This window comes from Nicotiana tomentosiformis, chromosome 2 (genome assembly GCF_000390325.3).
Source record: "Nicotiana tomentosiformis chromosome 2, ASM39032v3, whole genome shotgun sequence".
Taxonomy (NCBI): domain Eukaryota; kingdom Viridiplantae; phylum Streptophyta; class Magnoliopsida; order Solanales; family Solanaceae; genus Nicotiana; species Nicotiana tomentosiformis.
Window position 1 is genome coordinate 126,579,209 of NC_090813.1, and position 14,745 is coordinate 126,593,953.

At 41.5% G+C, this 14,745-nt stretch overlaps 1 long non-coding RNA gene across 2 annotated transcripts; it reads right to left on the minus strand.

The window, feature by feature from the left end:
- Positions 1–1,754: 1,754 nt before the first annotated feature.
- Positions 1,755–13,519, minus strand: LOC138906677 (uncharacterized). Of its 2 annotated transcripts, none has more exons than XR_011414228.1 (2): positions 13,145–13,519; positions 1,755–2,022 (listed from the first exon to the last, which is right to left on the minus strand). It is a non-coding gene; the product is annotated as an uncharacterized lncRNA (long non-coding RNA). The 2 variants fall into 2 exon arrangements; XR_011414227.1 differs by having other exon boundaries at positions 13,136–13,519.
- Between the last annotated feature and the right edge of the window lie 1,226 nt (positions 13,520–14,745).

Consider the following 14,745-nt stretch of genomic DNA (forward strand, 5'->3'; position numbering starts at 1 on the left):
GTGCCAAGATTTTAAGTTATGATTGTGGCTAGTAGTGCAAATAAAATGAGAGGATGCGATAAAGAATATGAAATGAGCCTCGACTCAATTGTTTAAAAATGATTTCGAAAATAGAATTGCCTAAAAGCTTTTGTACTCAATTCACGCTCATAATAGATGCTTTAACTAATGCTTTGCTTTATAAATATATCCAGTGTGATTCGAGTTCTTATATTCTCAGGTGTTGAAATTGTACATTGTCATTTCTGGGGAAGAGTATTGCAAGAATAAATGGTGTATTGATTGTTTATGATTTTGATGTGTGTTTCTATTGCTGGTTGGTATGCCCCATTCTTTAGGAAGAAACCTTTTGTGTTTAAAGTTCCCATTACAAATGGATTAGAAGTATATGATTTTTGAAATATTCTGTATGTTGATATTTGATGGTGGTCCTTGAAAATAAAAGAGGTGAAAGTATGGAACATGAAATACGTCCACCGTGCTAGGAATAAAGAATCTTATAAATGGCCAGATGAGCCAAGGAAATATTATTATTGTGAGTGACTGGAAATACTAATGAGAATTTATATAATGTGAAAGAGGTTGCGGTGAGTACAATTGTATTTATATTATCTTTGTGTGCAAATCAAATATTAAAAATATTTTTGGGAGTATCATTAGCAAAACTGAGGAAGGGTGGGTCATATAATTTGGATGAAACTGGTAATAGTTGTGAATTGGAAAAGTTACCCACACAGCATATGTCGGAAGTCGGCCTAGCTAATTGGGTGGAGATCGGACGCCATGTTGGGCACATGGTGGTACTACTCTTGGTAACAACTTTCTTTCGCATCACATGTCAAACTACATTGTTCGTGGGGAGATGGCCTAGCCGATCGGGCGTGACCGGACTCCGTGCTAACAAAGACGGTGGTATATCGGTGCTAATTATCTCCCAACCAAAAATATATATTATTTTTGTATTTTGAAAATTGTTATGTTTCAATTGGTCATTTGGATATAGTTGATTGTGATTGGCTATTTCTACAGTTTTTCTTTTCTTATATGGTCATTCTATTTTGAAAGAGGACTTTTAGCTTTACATAATAATACTGTTCAACTGTACTAACGTCCCTTTTGTCGGGGGCGCTGCATCTTTAATAGATACAGATGGTTCTACAGCAAGCAACATTGATCAGTTATAGCGGTACACTCTCTTCAACTGGCTTGGTGAGCCTCACTTCATTTCGGAGTCATGTATCTTTTGTTTCTCATGTACTTTGTGGTTGAGGTATAGCCGGGGCCTTGTTGCCGTCTTTTTCATATTTCTCTTCTGTTGAGCCTCCGTAGACAGGTTGTGGGTGGTGTTTGATGTTGGAAATTGAATTAGAACTGTTGGTATTTGGCAACATGTTTTTCATTAAAACTATAAACTCGTACTATTTTAGAAATATTGAATGATGATGTTAATGAGAATGAAATGGAAGTGGTTAATGAAATCTTTTCAGTATTTGATTAACGGAGTATATCTCCTCTTTATTCATAGATGAATTTGGGTAGAATGAAATCTCACAGGCTTGCTTAGTCGGGTTTACTCGGTTGAGCGTCGGTCGTGCTCCCCGCGTTTGGGGCGTGACAAACTTGTCACGACCCGACACTCCCTCCTTCAGGACCGTGATGACATCTAACATTTCACTTGCTAGGTAAGCCAGCGTTAGAATAATTTTAACCATTTTTAACAATTCACCTTAATTAAATAGTAAAGAAAAAACAACCGAAATAATATCTCAATTTTAATTGAACAAACCAAAATAATAACGATGTCTAAATACCATCCAAGAACTGGAGTCACAAGTGCACAAACTTCTAGAATAATACAAATAAGGGTTTAAATAAAAATAAAGTTGTCTGAAAGGAAGCACACAACAGATAAAGTAGAAGGGGACTTCAGAGTTGCGAACGCTGTGCAGTTATACTTCAAGTCTCCTCTGATAGCTGAATCCGAAAAAATTTACAGTATGCCGCTAGGACCAACTTCGGTATCTGCACAAGAAGTAATGACATGTAGCAATTAATTGTAGAAATCAGGGAGAAATAAGCAATTTAATATTTAATATGCTAAATGTCAAGTAGCAATTAAGACACATAAGTCAAATAAGCATGTAGCAATTATCGCATAAATTCAAGATATAATTTTGGGCAAGGAATATGAGAGACATAATTAATATAATAATTAATTCATGATTTAAAATAATTTATAATTTTCAGATAAATATGGAAATAATAAATTTGACGACGTATAGGCACTCATCACCTCGCCTATATATCGTTACACATGAAATTCGCGTAACAATTAATTCAAGAATTTTATTCCCTCAAGTCAAGGTTAACCACGACACTTACCTCGTTTCGCAATTTCAAGTGATCACTCGACCACAGCTTTTCCTTCGAATTAGTCTCCTATCAAATTATTGGCCAACAATTCAATTGGAGCTTTAGAAATTATTCACATTTCAAAAGAGACTTAATTTAAGTCATTTTTGGAAAAGTCAACCAAAAGTCAACATGAGGCTCACTTTTAGGAACCCAACAAAACATTACGGAATTCGAAAACCCGTTCCGATACGAGTTCAACCATACTAAAATTATCGAATTTCGACATCGGATTGTCTTTCAAATCCTAAATTTTCGTTTTTGGAAAGTTTTAAAAAAATTCCAATTTCTTCCATCTAAATCTAAAATAAACGATGAAAATAAATATGAATTTATGAAATATAATCACTTTCGGATATAGAACACTTACCCAAGTAGATGTCGTGAAAAACCCCTTTGGATTCGCCCAAATCGAGACGCAAAACTCAAAAAGGAGCAAAAATGGCTAACACCCGATTTTATATATTCTGTCCAGCATTTTCGCATCTGCGGACAAATTTACGCATCTGCAAGCTCGCATTTTGCGAGAAAAAATCTCGCATATGCGAAATGGGCCTGCCAGGCGGGTGTTCGCATCTAAGGAAATTGAGCAGCGTTTGCGGCTACGCAGAAGCGCATGAAGAGCCGCAGAAGCGGTCTCTTCGTATTTGTGGTCGCTGAGCCGCAAAAGCAATGGCTGCACCTGCGATCATTTGCTCGCAAAAGCGAGAAGTCTGGCCAATCTCCAAATTGCATAAGCGACAAGGCTCTCTGTAGAAGCGGGGCCGCACCTGCGCTCCAAAAGTCGCAGGTGCGAAACACCAGAACTAGACCTGTGTTCTTGAATAAAAATGGTTCGAAACTCGTCTGAAACTTACCCGAGCCTCTCGTGACCTCGTCTGAATATTCCAGCAAGTCCCGTAACATAATACAGACTTACTCGGGTTCTCAAATCACTTCAAATAAAGTTAAAATTAAAATTCACACCTCGATTCGGACTTATGAGTTTCATACTTTTTACTTTACAAAACCCGTGCCGAAATGTATTAAATGAATCAGGAATGATTTCAAATTTGGCGCACAAGTCATAAATGACATAACAGAGCTATTCCAACTCTCGGAATCTCAATCCGAGTTTGATATCGATAAAGTCAAATTCAGGGTCAAACTTTGGAAATCTTTAGCCTTTAGATTTCTAGTTTCCGTTAAATGGCAATAATTCGAGCTAGGGATCTCCGAATTTGATTCCGGGCATACGCCAAAGTCCCAAATCACGATACGGACCAACCTGAACTATCAAAACACTGATTCGGGTTCATTTTCTCAAAACGTTGATCGAAGTCAACTCAAATGAGTTTTGAAGCTCCATTTCACATTTTAATCAATTTTTCACATAAACATTTTCCGAAAAAATTTACCGACTGCGCATGCAAGTCGAGTAATGCTGAAAGGTTCTATTCGAGGTCTCAGAACATAAAAATAAATGTTTTAAATTTTAAGATGAAATATTGGGTCATCCCATTACTGTGGTTAGTTTAATTTGCTTCGCTGCTTCTTGTTGTGCACTCGCCATGTCTTCTTTATGTATTTATACTGTTATTTGACCTCTATTAAGTGTCAAATTGACCGTTTGTCATTACTTCTTCGAGGTTAGACTGGATATTTACTGGGTACGCATTGTCTTCCGTACTCACCCTACCCTTCTACACTGATGTGCAGATACTGAAGCAGGTACTACCAGTGGTCATGCGGGCTCGCAGCCGATCATATACGGATACTTAGTGGTGAGCTGCTTGCCTTGCTACGATCCGCGGCACCGGAGTCTCCCTCCACTTTATTTATCATTTTTGTCTATCACTTTCAAACAGTAGTTGTAGTAGTTTTGTATATTCTCTAGATTTCTCATGTACTTGTGGCGCCGGATTTTGGGGATTTTTAGCACTTATATACTATTGTACTCATCATTTCTATCACTATAGTGGATGTACTTATAATACTGGTATTTGGTTAAGAAAAGAGTAGTTACAGTTGCATGAAATCTTGTTTATTATATTTCTCTTAGAAGGAAAATAATTGTTTTAAATAGTAAAAAGAGATAAATAAATAGTAGTTTCATTGTGGGCTTGCCTAACGGAGGTGTTATGTGTCATCGCGACCTATTATGAGTTTTTGGTCATGACAATTTGGTATCAGAGCTTTAGGTTTACATAGGTGTAGGCCTAGTAGAGTCTTGCAGATCGGTGGGGAGACGTCCGTACTTATTTTCAACAGGCTATAGGGTGTTAGGAAACTTTTCTTTCGTCATCTGCTATCGTGCAGTTGATATTGTGCTAAGTATCTTTCTATTGATCTCTTACAGATGGTGAGAACGCGCGCGGTAGATATACCAGGCGGTAAAGGAGCTGCTCCCCCATTGCTAGAGGCTGAGGTGAGGCCGGGGGAGGGCTCCAATTTTTGTCAGAGGATGAGGGCATCCTAGAGTTTCTCCTAGTGTACCACCAGTGGATCCAGTGGAGGATCCTGTTGTTGAGGAGCAGGATGCGACGCTTGTAACTGTACCAGCCCCAGCAGATTTCATGATTGCGCCGGGATTCTAGGAGGTCATGGGTCATATGTTGCGGTTCATGGACTCCATGACGCATGCTGGTTCTTTTCCAGCGGACCCTGCCATATCTCAGGCAGGAGGGGGAGCACTGACCCCTACCGCTCAGGCTCCATGGCACGCCGCTGCCGTTTATCCGACCCCATGTGCACTACCTGCGGGCGGAGCCCAGCCAGTTGCAGCGACTGTGCCATAGGCTATACCAGTCACGATCGTTGATCAGTAGACGTGGCTGGACAGATGGACTAGGCTTTCCCCCCAACTTAGGGGGTGAACGGTCAGAGGACCTTCATGATATCATTGACCGGTGCAAGGATAGACTCCGGAACATGGGGATATTGGAGTCCCACTGGGTGTACTTTACCACCTCTCAGCTTGAGGGTAAGGCCCGCATATGGTGGCAGGCTTACCTTCATAGCAGGCTAGCAGGTTCACCTCCCTAACTTGGAATTAGTTTACGTATCTGTTCTTGGAGAAGTACATTCCACCTTCTGGGAGAAAGGAGCTTTGAGTTCAGTTTGAGCGACTCCGTCAGGGTCATATGTGTGTGACCGACTATGAGGTGAGATTCACTGACTTGTTTCACCATGCAGCTATTTTACTCCCCACAGACGCGGAGAGGGTGAGGAGGTTCATTGCGGGTCGAGCGTATATAGATCAGGCTGTGGATATAGATCGGAGGATCGAGCGTATTCGCAACCGCAACGGAGAGTTTCCGCCAAGGGATAAGAGGCCCCAGTAGTTTGGAGGATTCATTGGCGCCCCACCTGGGGGCAGAGGTTAGTTCATGAGGGTTAATCCCAGCATGCCCATACAGTCAGCACCACCACCTGTTCGGAGTGCTCCAGCACGACACTACTTCAGTGTTATTCCAGAGAGTACTTACTGTCTGCCACCTATTCAGAATTCCTCCAGTGGGTATTCATGCTATTAGGGTTAGACTTCAGGTCAACAACCCACTACTCCAAGGGGTTGTTTCGAGTGCGGGGATCTTGTCCACATGAATAGGTTTTGTCCCAGACTTCGGGGCAAAGCCGAGCAGCAGGACCATCGACCCATGATTACCGCACCAGCTACCACACCGCTCGGTCGGCCGGCTAGAGGCAGAGGGCAGGTGGGTAGGGTTCGTCCTAGAGGTGGAGGCCAGACATGTGGCACTCCAGCTAGATTTTATGATTTCCCCGCTAGGCCAGAGGCAATCGCCTATGATGTAGTGATCACATATACTATTTCTATCTGCCGTAGGGATGCCTCAGTATTATTTGATCCAGGGTCTACTTACTCTAATGTTTCTTCTCTATTTGGTCCCTATTTGGATGTACCTCGCGAGTTCTTAGGCATCCCTGTATATGTGTCCACACAAGTGGGAGATTCTGTTATTGTGGATCGGGTCTACCGATCTTTGTGTCATGACTTTCTGTGGATATGAGACTAGAGCGGAGCTTCTATTGCTCGATATGGTTGACTTTGAGGTTATCTTGGGCATGGAATGGTTGTCCCCATACCACACTATTATTTATTTCTATGCCAAGACCGTTACCTTGGCGATGCCTGAGTTGCCCAAATAAGAGTGGAGGGGTTCATTTATCGGTACCTCCAACCGGTTTATTTCTTCCTTGAAGGCTCGACATATGGCCGAGAAGGGTTATTTGGCCTATTTGGACTTTGATCGGGATACTACTGCAGAGACCCCCGCGTTAGATTCAATGCCGGTGGTACGAGAGTTTTCCGATGTATTTCCTGCGGATCTACCAGGTATGCCGTCGGATCGGGATATCGATTTTGGCATTGATTTGGTGCCAGGCACCTAGCCTATTTCTACTTCGCCTTATCGTATGGCTCCCAAGGCGCTGAGGGAGTTAAAGGAGCAGCTTCAGGAGTTGCTTGAAATGGGGTTCATTAGGCCTAGTGTGTCTCCTTGGGGCGCACCGGTGTTGTTTGTGAAGAAGAAGGATGGGAGTATACGGATGTGCATTAATTACCGCCAGTTGAACAAAGTCACCATAAAAAATAAGTACACGTTGCCGCGCATTAATGATTTGTTTGACCAGTTGCATGGTGCCAGGGTGTTCTCTAAGATCGACTTGAGATCGGGGTATCATCAGCTGAAGATTCGTGCTTCGAATATTCCGAAGACGGCTTTCAGGACTAGATATGGCCACTATGAGTTCTTGGTGATATCCTTTGGCTTGACTAATGCCCCGACATCATTTATGGATTTGATGAATCGGGTGTTTAGTCCTTATCTTGACTCATTTTTCATTGTCTTCATTGACGACATATTGATCTACTCGCGTAGTATGGAGGCGCACGAGCAACATTTGCGATTAGTGCTTCAGACCTTGCGGGAACAGAAGCTTTATGCTAAGTTCTCCAAGTGTGAGTTCTGGTTGGATTCTGTGGCTTTCTTGGGGCATGTTGTTTCAGGTGAGGGTATTAAGTTGGATCCAGGAAGATTGAGGCAGTCCAGGGTTTGACTCGTCCCACCACAGCGATAGAGATCGGGAGTTTCTTGGGATTAGCAGGTTATTATCGTCAGTTTGTGGAGGGCTTCTCCTCTATTGCAGTGCCATTGACTAGATTGACCCAGAAGGATGCTCCGTTCAGATGGTCCGATGATTGTGAGGCGAGCTTTCAGAAGCTCAAGGCCGTTTTGACTACAACACCAGTGTTAGTGTTGCCCTCCGGTTCAGGGATGTATACCGTGTATTGCAATGCTTCGCGCATTGGCTTGGGTTGTGTATTGATGCAGGTGGGGTGATTTATTTCATATGCTTCACTTCAGCTGAAGCCCCACGAGAAGAATTACCTCGTTCATGGTTTGGAGTTGGTCGTGATAGTTCATGCTCTAAAATTTCGGAGGCATTATCTCTATGGGGTGTCCTGTGAGGTTTACACCAATCATCATAGCTTGCAACATTTGTTTAAGCAGTGGGATCTTAATTTGAGGCAGTGCATGTGGCTTGAGTTACTTAAGAACTATAATATTACCATCCTTTACCATCCGGGCAAGGTGAATATGGTTGCGGATGCCTTGAGCAGAAAGCCCGAGAGTATGAGTAGTTTGGCATTCATTTCGGTAGAGGAGAGACTATTGGCTCTGGACATTCAGTCCTTAACTAACAGACTTGTGAGGTTTGATATTTCAGAGCCCAGTCGAGTTCTTGCATGTGTAGTGGCTCAGTCTTCATTACTTAAGCGAATCAAGGCTCGTCAGTACGATGATCCGCACTTGTTGGTTCTTAGAGAGACGGTACTATAGGGTGGAGCCAAGGAGGTTTCTATCAGCGAGGATGGCATTCTGCGACTCTAGGGTCGCTTATGTGATCCTAATGCTGATGTCTTGAGGGAAAAAATCCTAGAAGAGGCTCACAACTCTCGGTATTCTATCCATCCAGGTGCTATTAAGATGTATCGCGATCTAAGGCAGCATTATTGGTGGCAGCAGATGAAGAAGGACATAGTTGAGTATGTGGTAAATTGCCAGCAGGTCAAGAATGATCACCAGAGGCCATGTGACCTACTCCAACAGATGGCTATACTAGAGTGGAAGTGAGAGTGCATCACTATAGACTCTGTTGTTGGGTTGCCGTAGACGTTGAGGAAGTTTGATGCCGTTTGGTTCATTGTCGATAGGCTAACCAAGTCGGCACACTTTATTCTGGTGGTGACTACTTACTGCTTATAGAGGTTGGCCCAGATTTACATTTAGGAGATTTTTTGGTTGCATGGTGTGCATGTTTCCATCATATCAGATAGAGGCCCTCGGTTCACTTCACATTTCTGGAGAGCCATACAGAGCGAGTTAGGTACTCGAGTAGAGCTCAACACAGCCTTTCATTCGCAGATCGACGGGCAGTTGGAGTAGACAGTTCAGATTATAGAGGATATGCTCAAAGCTTGTGTCATCGACTTTGGAGGGTAGTGGGAAAGATTCTTGCCCTTGGCCGATTTTGCTTACAACAACATGTATCAGTCCGGCATCAAGATGGCTCTATTTGATTCTTTATATGGTCGGCAATGTCGTTCGCCCATCGGATGGTTTGGGCCCGGTGAGGCTAAGTTATATAGCACTGATCTAGTGAAGGATGCCTTGGAGAAGGTAAAGTTGATTCAGGAGTGGCTTCGTATGACACAGTCCGGATAGAAGAGTTAAGCGAATCAGAAGGCGCGTGACTTATCATTTATGGCGGGCGAGAAGGTTCTCTTGAAAGTCTCGCCGATGAAGGGCATCATGAGGTTTGGAAAGAAGGGCAAGATGAGCCCAAGTTTATTGGCCCATTTGAGATGTTGAGGCGAGTTGGAGAGGTTGCTTATGAGCTTGCTTTGCCTCCCAGTCTATCAGGAGTTCATCCGGTCTTCCACGTGTCTATGCTACGGAGGTATCATGCCGACATGCCGCATGTGTTAGATTACAACACGATTTAACTAGATGAGATTCTGGGGTTATGAGGAGGAGCCAGTTACCGTTGTTGACAGGCAGGTTCGCCAGTTGAGGTCCAAGAAGATTACTGCGGTAAAGGTCCAGTGGAGGGTCAACTAGTCGAGGAAGCAACTTGGGAGGCCGAGATGGACATGAGGAGAAGATATCCGCACTCGCACTTATTCGTCACTCCAGGTATGATTCTGGACCCGTTCAAGGACGAACATTTATTTAAGAGGTGGAGAATATAACGACCCGACCGGTCATTTTGCTTACTAGATCCCCGTTCCCCTAATTAAGGCTTCCCGTATGTGCTTTTACTATTTTATAACTTGTGGGGATGTTTGGTTTAGATTTGGAAGGGTTAGGGTTGAAATCAGAATACTTAGTTCCTTAATAGTGGCCTAAGGTGGCCAAGTTTGACTTGAATCAACATCTTGAGTAAACGACCTCGGAGCTGGGATTTGAAGGTTCTAATAAGTTCGTATGATGATTTTTTACTTTGGAGCGTATCTGGATGTTGATTCAGAGGTATGTAGGTCGTTTCGGCTTAAATTGGCAAAAGTTAGAAAGTTGAATGTTTGGAAGGTTGAGAAGTTAAATCAGGAGTTGACATTATTGATATCGGGGTTGGATTCCGACTTCAAAAGTGGAATATGTCCGTTATGCCATTTATGACTTGTATGCAAAATTTGGCGTCATTCCGAGTTGATTTGATAGGAATCGGACACGCGGATGTATTTTTAGATGTCCTTGAGTTTCATGATTGAATTTATGAATTTTGGCGTTCGATTCATGATTCTAGATGTTATTTTGTGTTTCAGTCGTATGAGTGAGTTCGTGTGATATTTTTAGACTTGTGTGGATGTTTGGTGTGGAGCTCCGGTGGCTCGAGTGTGTTTCAAGCGCGGTTCGAAGTGTTTTGAAGAATTTTAATTATGCTTGTTTTTGACTAGTGCTTCAGGTCTAGCAAATGCGAGATTTTGTTCGCATTTGCGAACCTCACATTTGCGAGGAGGGCTGCGCATTAGCGAGGTTGGAGTGGCACTGATGGGTTCACACTTGCGAAGGATTTTTATCGCATTTGCGATATCACATGGGCGTGGCATTTTTCGCATTTGTGAGCCTTCTTCCGCTTTTGCGAGATGTCAATCATCGCATTTGCGACTGCGGCAGAGTTGGTCAGGATTCGCTTTTTCGACTCCTTTGTCACATTTGCGACCATCGCATTTGCGAACCAGATGTCGCAAATGCGACATCTGCGATTGGTGCAAGGCCTTTTATTCTGGGACTTAGTTTCTTTTCCCTCATTTCCCACTTGGTCTTAGGCGATTTTGAGAGAATTTTTGTGGTGGATTTTATCAACATCAAGAGATAAGTGATCCCTATAAATTCTTTAGCTAAATACATGGATTATGGGTAGATTTAACATAAGATTAAACGAAAATTATGGGATTTTTGTTAGAACCTAGGGTTTGGTAAAAATAAGATTTAACCACAAAATCTATTATGTAACTGGGAATAAATTATATATTTGAATTCGTGAGGTCATGGGTAACATTTATATTCAAAAATTTCCGGAATTCAGGCATGTGGCCGGGGGGTGAATCTTCCTTGTGGGGTTGGGTAATTACTCTAATAGCTAAAATATGAACTTTGCGCATATATTTATTGGTTTATACGACTTTTGGTTAGTTTCGAAGTCCTCGACGTCATTTGAGGAGTTCTAGTGAGGTTGAAGGGCCGGATTGAGGACTTAGAATCGAGGTAAGTCTCTTGCCTAACCTTGTAAGAGGGAACTTATCCCCTTAGGTGTATTATTGTTGCGTGCTACTTGTTGTGGGGAGCTACGTGCGCACGAGGTGACGAGAGTTCGTACGTAGCTATATTTCATGATATGTCCGGGTAGATTTAGACTCACATTATGCCTTTAATTGTACTGTTTATGCCTATCATGTGTATTATTTGTCTTGATTAGGGCTGAGATTGAGAATTTAAATTGGAGATATCGACTTAGTCTCTTACTTTAGAAAAGTTGGGAAATAATAAACTATGAATCCGTGTCTTCTCGTCTCGCAAGTGCTTCCGCGAGCAAGGTAAATTCTCTACTCTTATGGGATCAGGCCGTTTGCCTCGGCAGTAACATAAACTACTCTTATGGGATCAAGCCATTCACATCGGTAGTGACATAAACTACTCTTATAGGATCGTCGGGTCTTTCGCCTTGGCATGATGGTAACACTACTCTTATGGGATCTAGCCGTTCGCTTCGGCAGATTGGTAATACTATTCTTATGGGATCGGGCCGTTTGCCTCGGCAATACTGAATACCACTATTCCTATGGGATCGGGTCGTTCGCCTCTGCAACTTTGTGCTTAATAATTGGAACTGGAATTGGCTTGGTAATTATTGAGTTAGCGCCTTCAAGGCCGGATATGACGTTTTTAGTGATTTGACATAGCCTCGTGTGTGGACTTTCTGTAGTTACTTTTATTTGCTTCGCTGCTACTTGTTGTACACTCGCCATGTCTACTTTATGTATTTATACTGTTATTTGACCTCTAGTAAGTGTCAAGTCAACCCCTCGTCACTACTTCTTCGAGGTTAGACTGGATATTTAGTAGGTACGCGTTGTTTTCCGTACTCACGCTATACTTATGCACTGATGTGTAGTGTCACGACCCCAAGATCCAACTAGTCCCGATGGCACCTAACCCAACCCACTAGGTAAGCCAATTAGCAACAATCCTACTCAAATGAGATCTACTTAGAGAAATAATAATATTATAGCTGAACTTTTATACAAGGAATCCCCAAGGATTGGTAGTATAAATCATGAGCTTCTAAGATTTAGAGTTTACAAAGCTAGTATAAAATAAATATATCATTTGTTTAAAATATACATAAATAGATTTTTATAAATCTTAAGCTACCAGAAATGAGAGGCAGCTACAACCGGAATGTAGGTTCATCTTCAAAGCCAGCTCTTGCCATACACAGCAATATTAGTTCCAAACTCTGCACGCAAGGTGCAGAAGCTTAGTATGAGTACAACCGACCCCACGTACTAAATAACTAACAAACCTAATCTTAGGTTGAAAACAGTGATAAACTTGGACAACGGACAGAGTCCATCACCAATAACCAACAACAACTCATAACAATATAATAAAGGCCAAATACATAGATATCCCCTTAAACTTGGCCTCAAATTCCATTTAAACACTTTAACAAAGAACTTATACTTATTAGACACTTCAACTCTTACCAAAATATACCTATTGAACACTTCCTGCTTATGTGGCACAAAAAGTGAATCTCACTTAGAGTGAGGCGCGTAAAGCTAAAATATACTGTAATTCATTTTTCTTTCTTCCTATTTCTTCTTCACATAACTCCCTCCCACAGTCCCACAATGATCATATTCTTCCACTATAGAAATGTTCATCCATAGCCATATACCTCATATAATTAACCAAAACCAAAAAAACAAAATTCAAAATAAAAAGAAAAGAAAAAATGTTGAAAATCTCAGCTTCGGAAAAAAGACGAACAAATAAAACAAGTTGAAAGGAGAGAAATTAGAAACGATGGAACAAAAACCCAGCTGATAGCAATTGAAAAATGAGAAAAAGGTTAGAGAGGAAAAGACAACTCATCCAGAATAATAATAGTAAGGATTAAAGAAAAGCAAGCGAAATTTTTAAAGCTTTTTTACACCGACTACCGGCGGCGATATCGCATTGCCGTTGTTTCATCGTTGAAGACCCACCACGCCTTTGAACCTCTTCAAATTCAAACCCACAAGAGTCATTAAAAACATGGGCATAAAAATTAGAGAAGGAAGCAACATCACCGGAAATATTTTGGCCGGAAGTGTGAGTACTTACCGGAACATTCTCTGGCAATCTTCCCTCTTTCATATTGTCTCCTTCTTTCTTTTTAAAGTACTTCTCTAAGAATCATTAAACTCCAAAATCAAAAAAACATAGTAGCAAATATCCTTGATAGCCAGAAAACTTTCCGCCAAGTCGTGGCGGAAATATTTTAAGGGAACTTCCCCCCAAGAACGTGAAGAAGAGAACGAGGGGGAGATATTATTAAAAAAAAATGGTCTTAAAAGCCTTATTCAAGTCTTAATTATTTTTTATTTTATTTTATATGTGTTACCTATTAATTGGTCCACTTTTCCATGTCAACACGATTGGTATTCACGGGCTTCATATGAAGTGATGCAGTAATCCAAGTTGTCAATAGACACATTTTAATGTGAGTTGAAGTGTCTAATAGGTTTAATAGGTTTAAGGGTTTATTGAAGTGCCTAAATGAAACTTGGAGCCAAGTTTAAAGGGTTGTGTATGTATTTTGGCTTATAATAAAAGTAGTACAAGAAACAACTCAAAGATATAATACTCAGTTCGTTCACAGTTATGGAAAAATAGGTATACTTTTCAAGTATAAGAGTAAAACCCAAATCTTTCACCGAAATCACTAAAATATGAGTAAGTCAGAAATCTATGATTTTTCTCAAAAACTTTCAACAACAGATAATATGTTTCAATCTTAGTACCATGAGGAAAATACATCTCTATGCCTACATGTCAATGTGCATGTGAAGTCATAAATATCACAAAACCGTGTAACATGAGGAAATACATCTCTATGCATGTATGTTAAGTATGCATGTCAAATGCAATGCATCAGAGTGATGAACTCATGTACTCACACTCTCAGAGTACTCAATATCACTGTCTGACACTCCCACTCATCACGCTCAATCACTCAGCACACTCAGTCACTCAGCACTGTACGGTACCTGCTATGACGCGTAACCTGATCCCATCATGAATCAATAAATACTGGTCTCACTGCTGGTATGTTAGACTCCGGAGGGGAGGATCCTTCCCAAGCACCAATATAAGCCATCATAGCCTGTAACCCGATCCCATCAATAATATATATAAAGCCCATAGGGCTTGTTGCGGCGCGCAACCCGATCCATATAATAATAATAATACATATAAAGCCAATGTGGCCTGCTGCAGAGTGAAGCCCGATCCCATCAATAATATATATAAAGCTTATAGGGCCTGCTTGTCACGACCCAAACTGATGGGCCGTGACGGGCACCCGGTGCCTTACCCAATCGAGCACCAATGTAACGTATCTTTCTTATCATACCATCATGGGTAAATGGGCCAGAAGGGCCGTCATGATATAACCAGAATAAAATATAAGGGGATACTCGACATAGAATGACCCAACATGGAATATAAACTTATACATGGGACATACAGGCCTATAAGGCCGACATGATCATTTCTACAC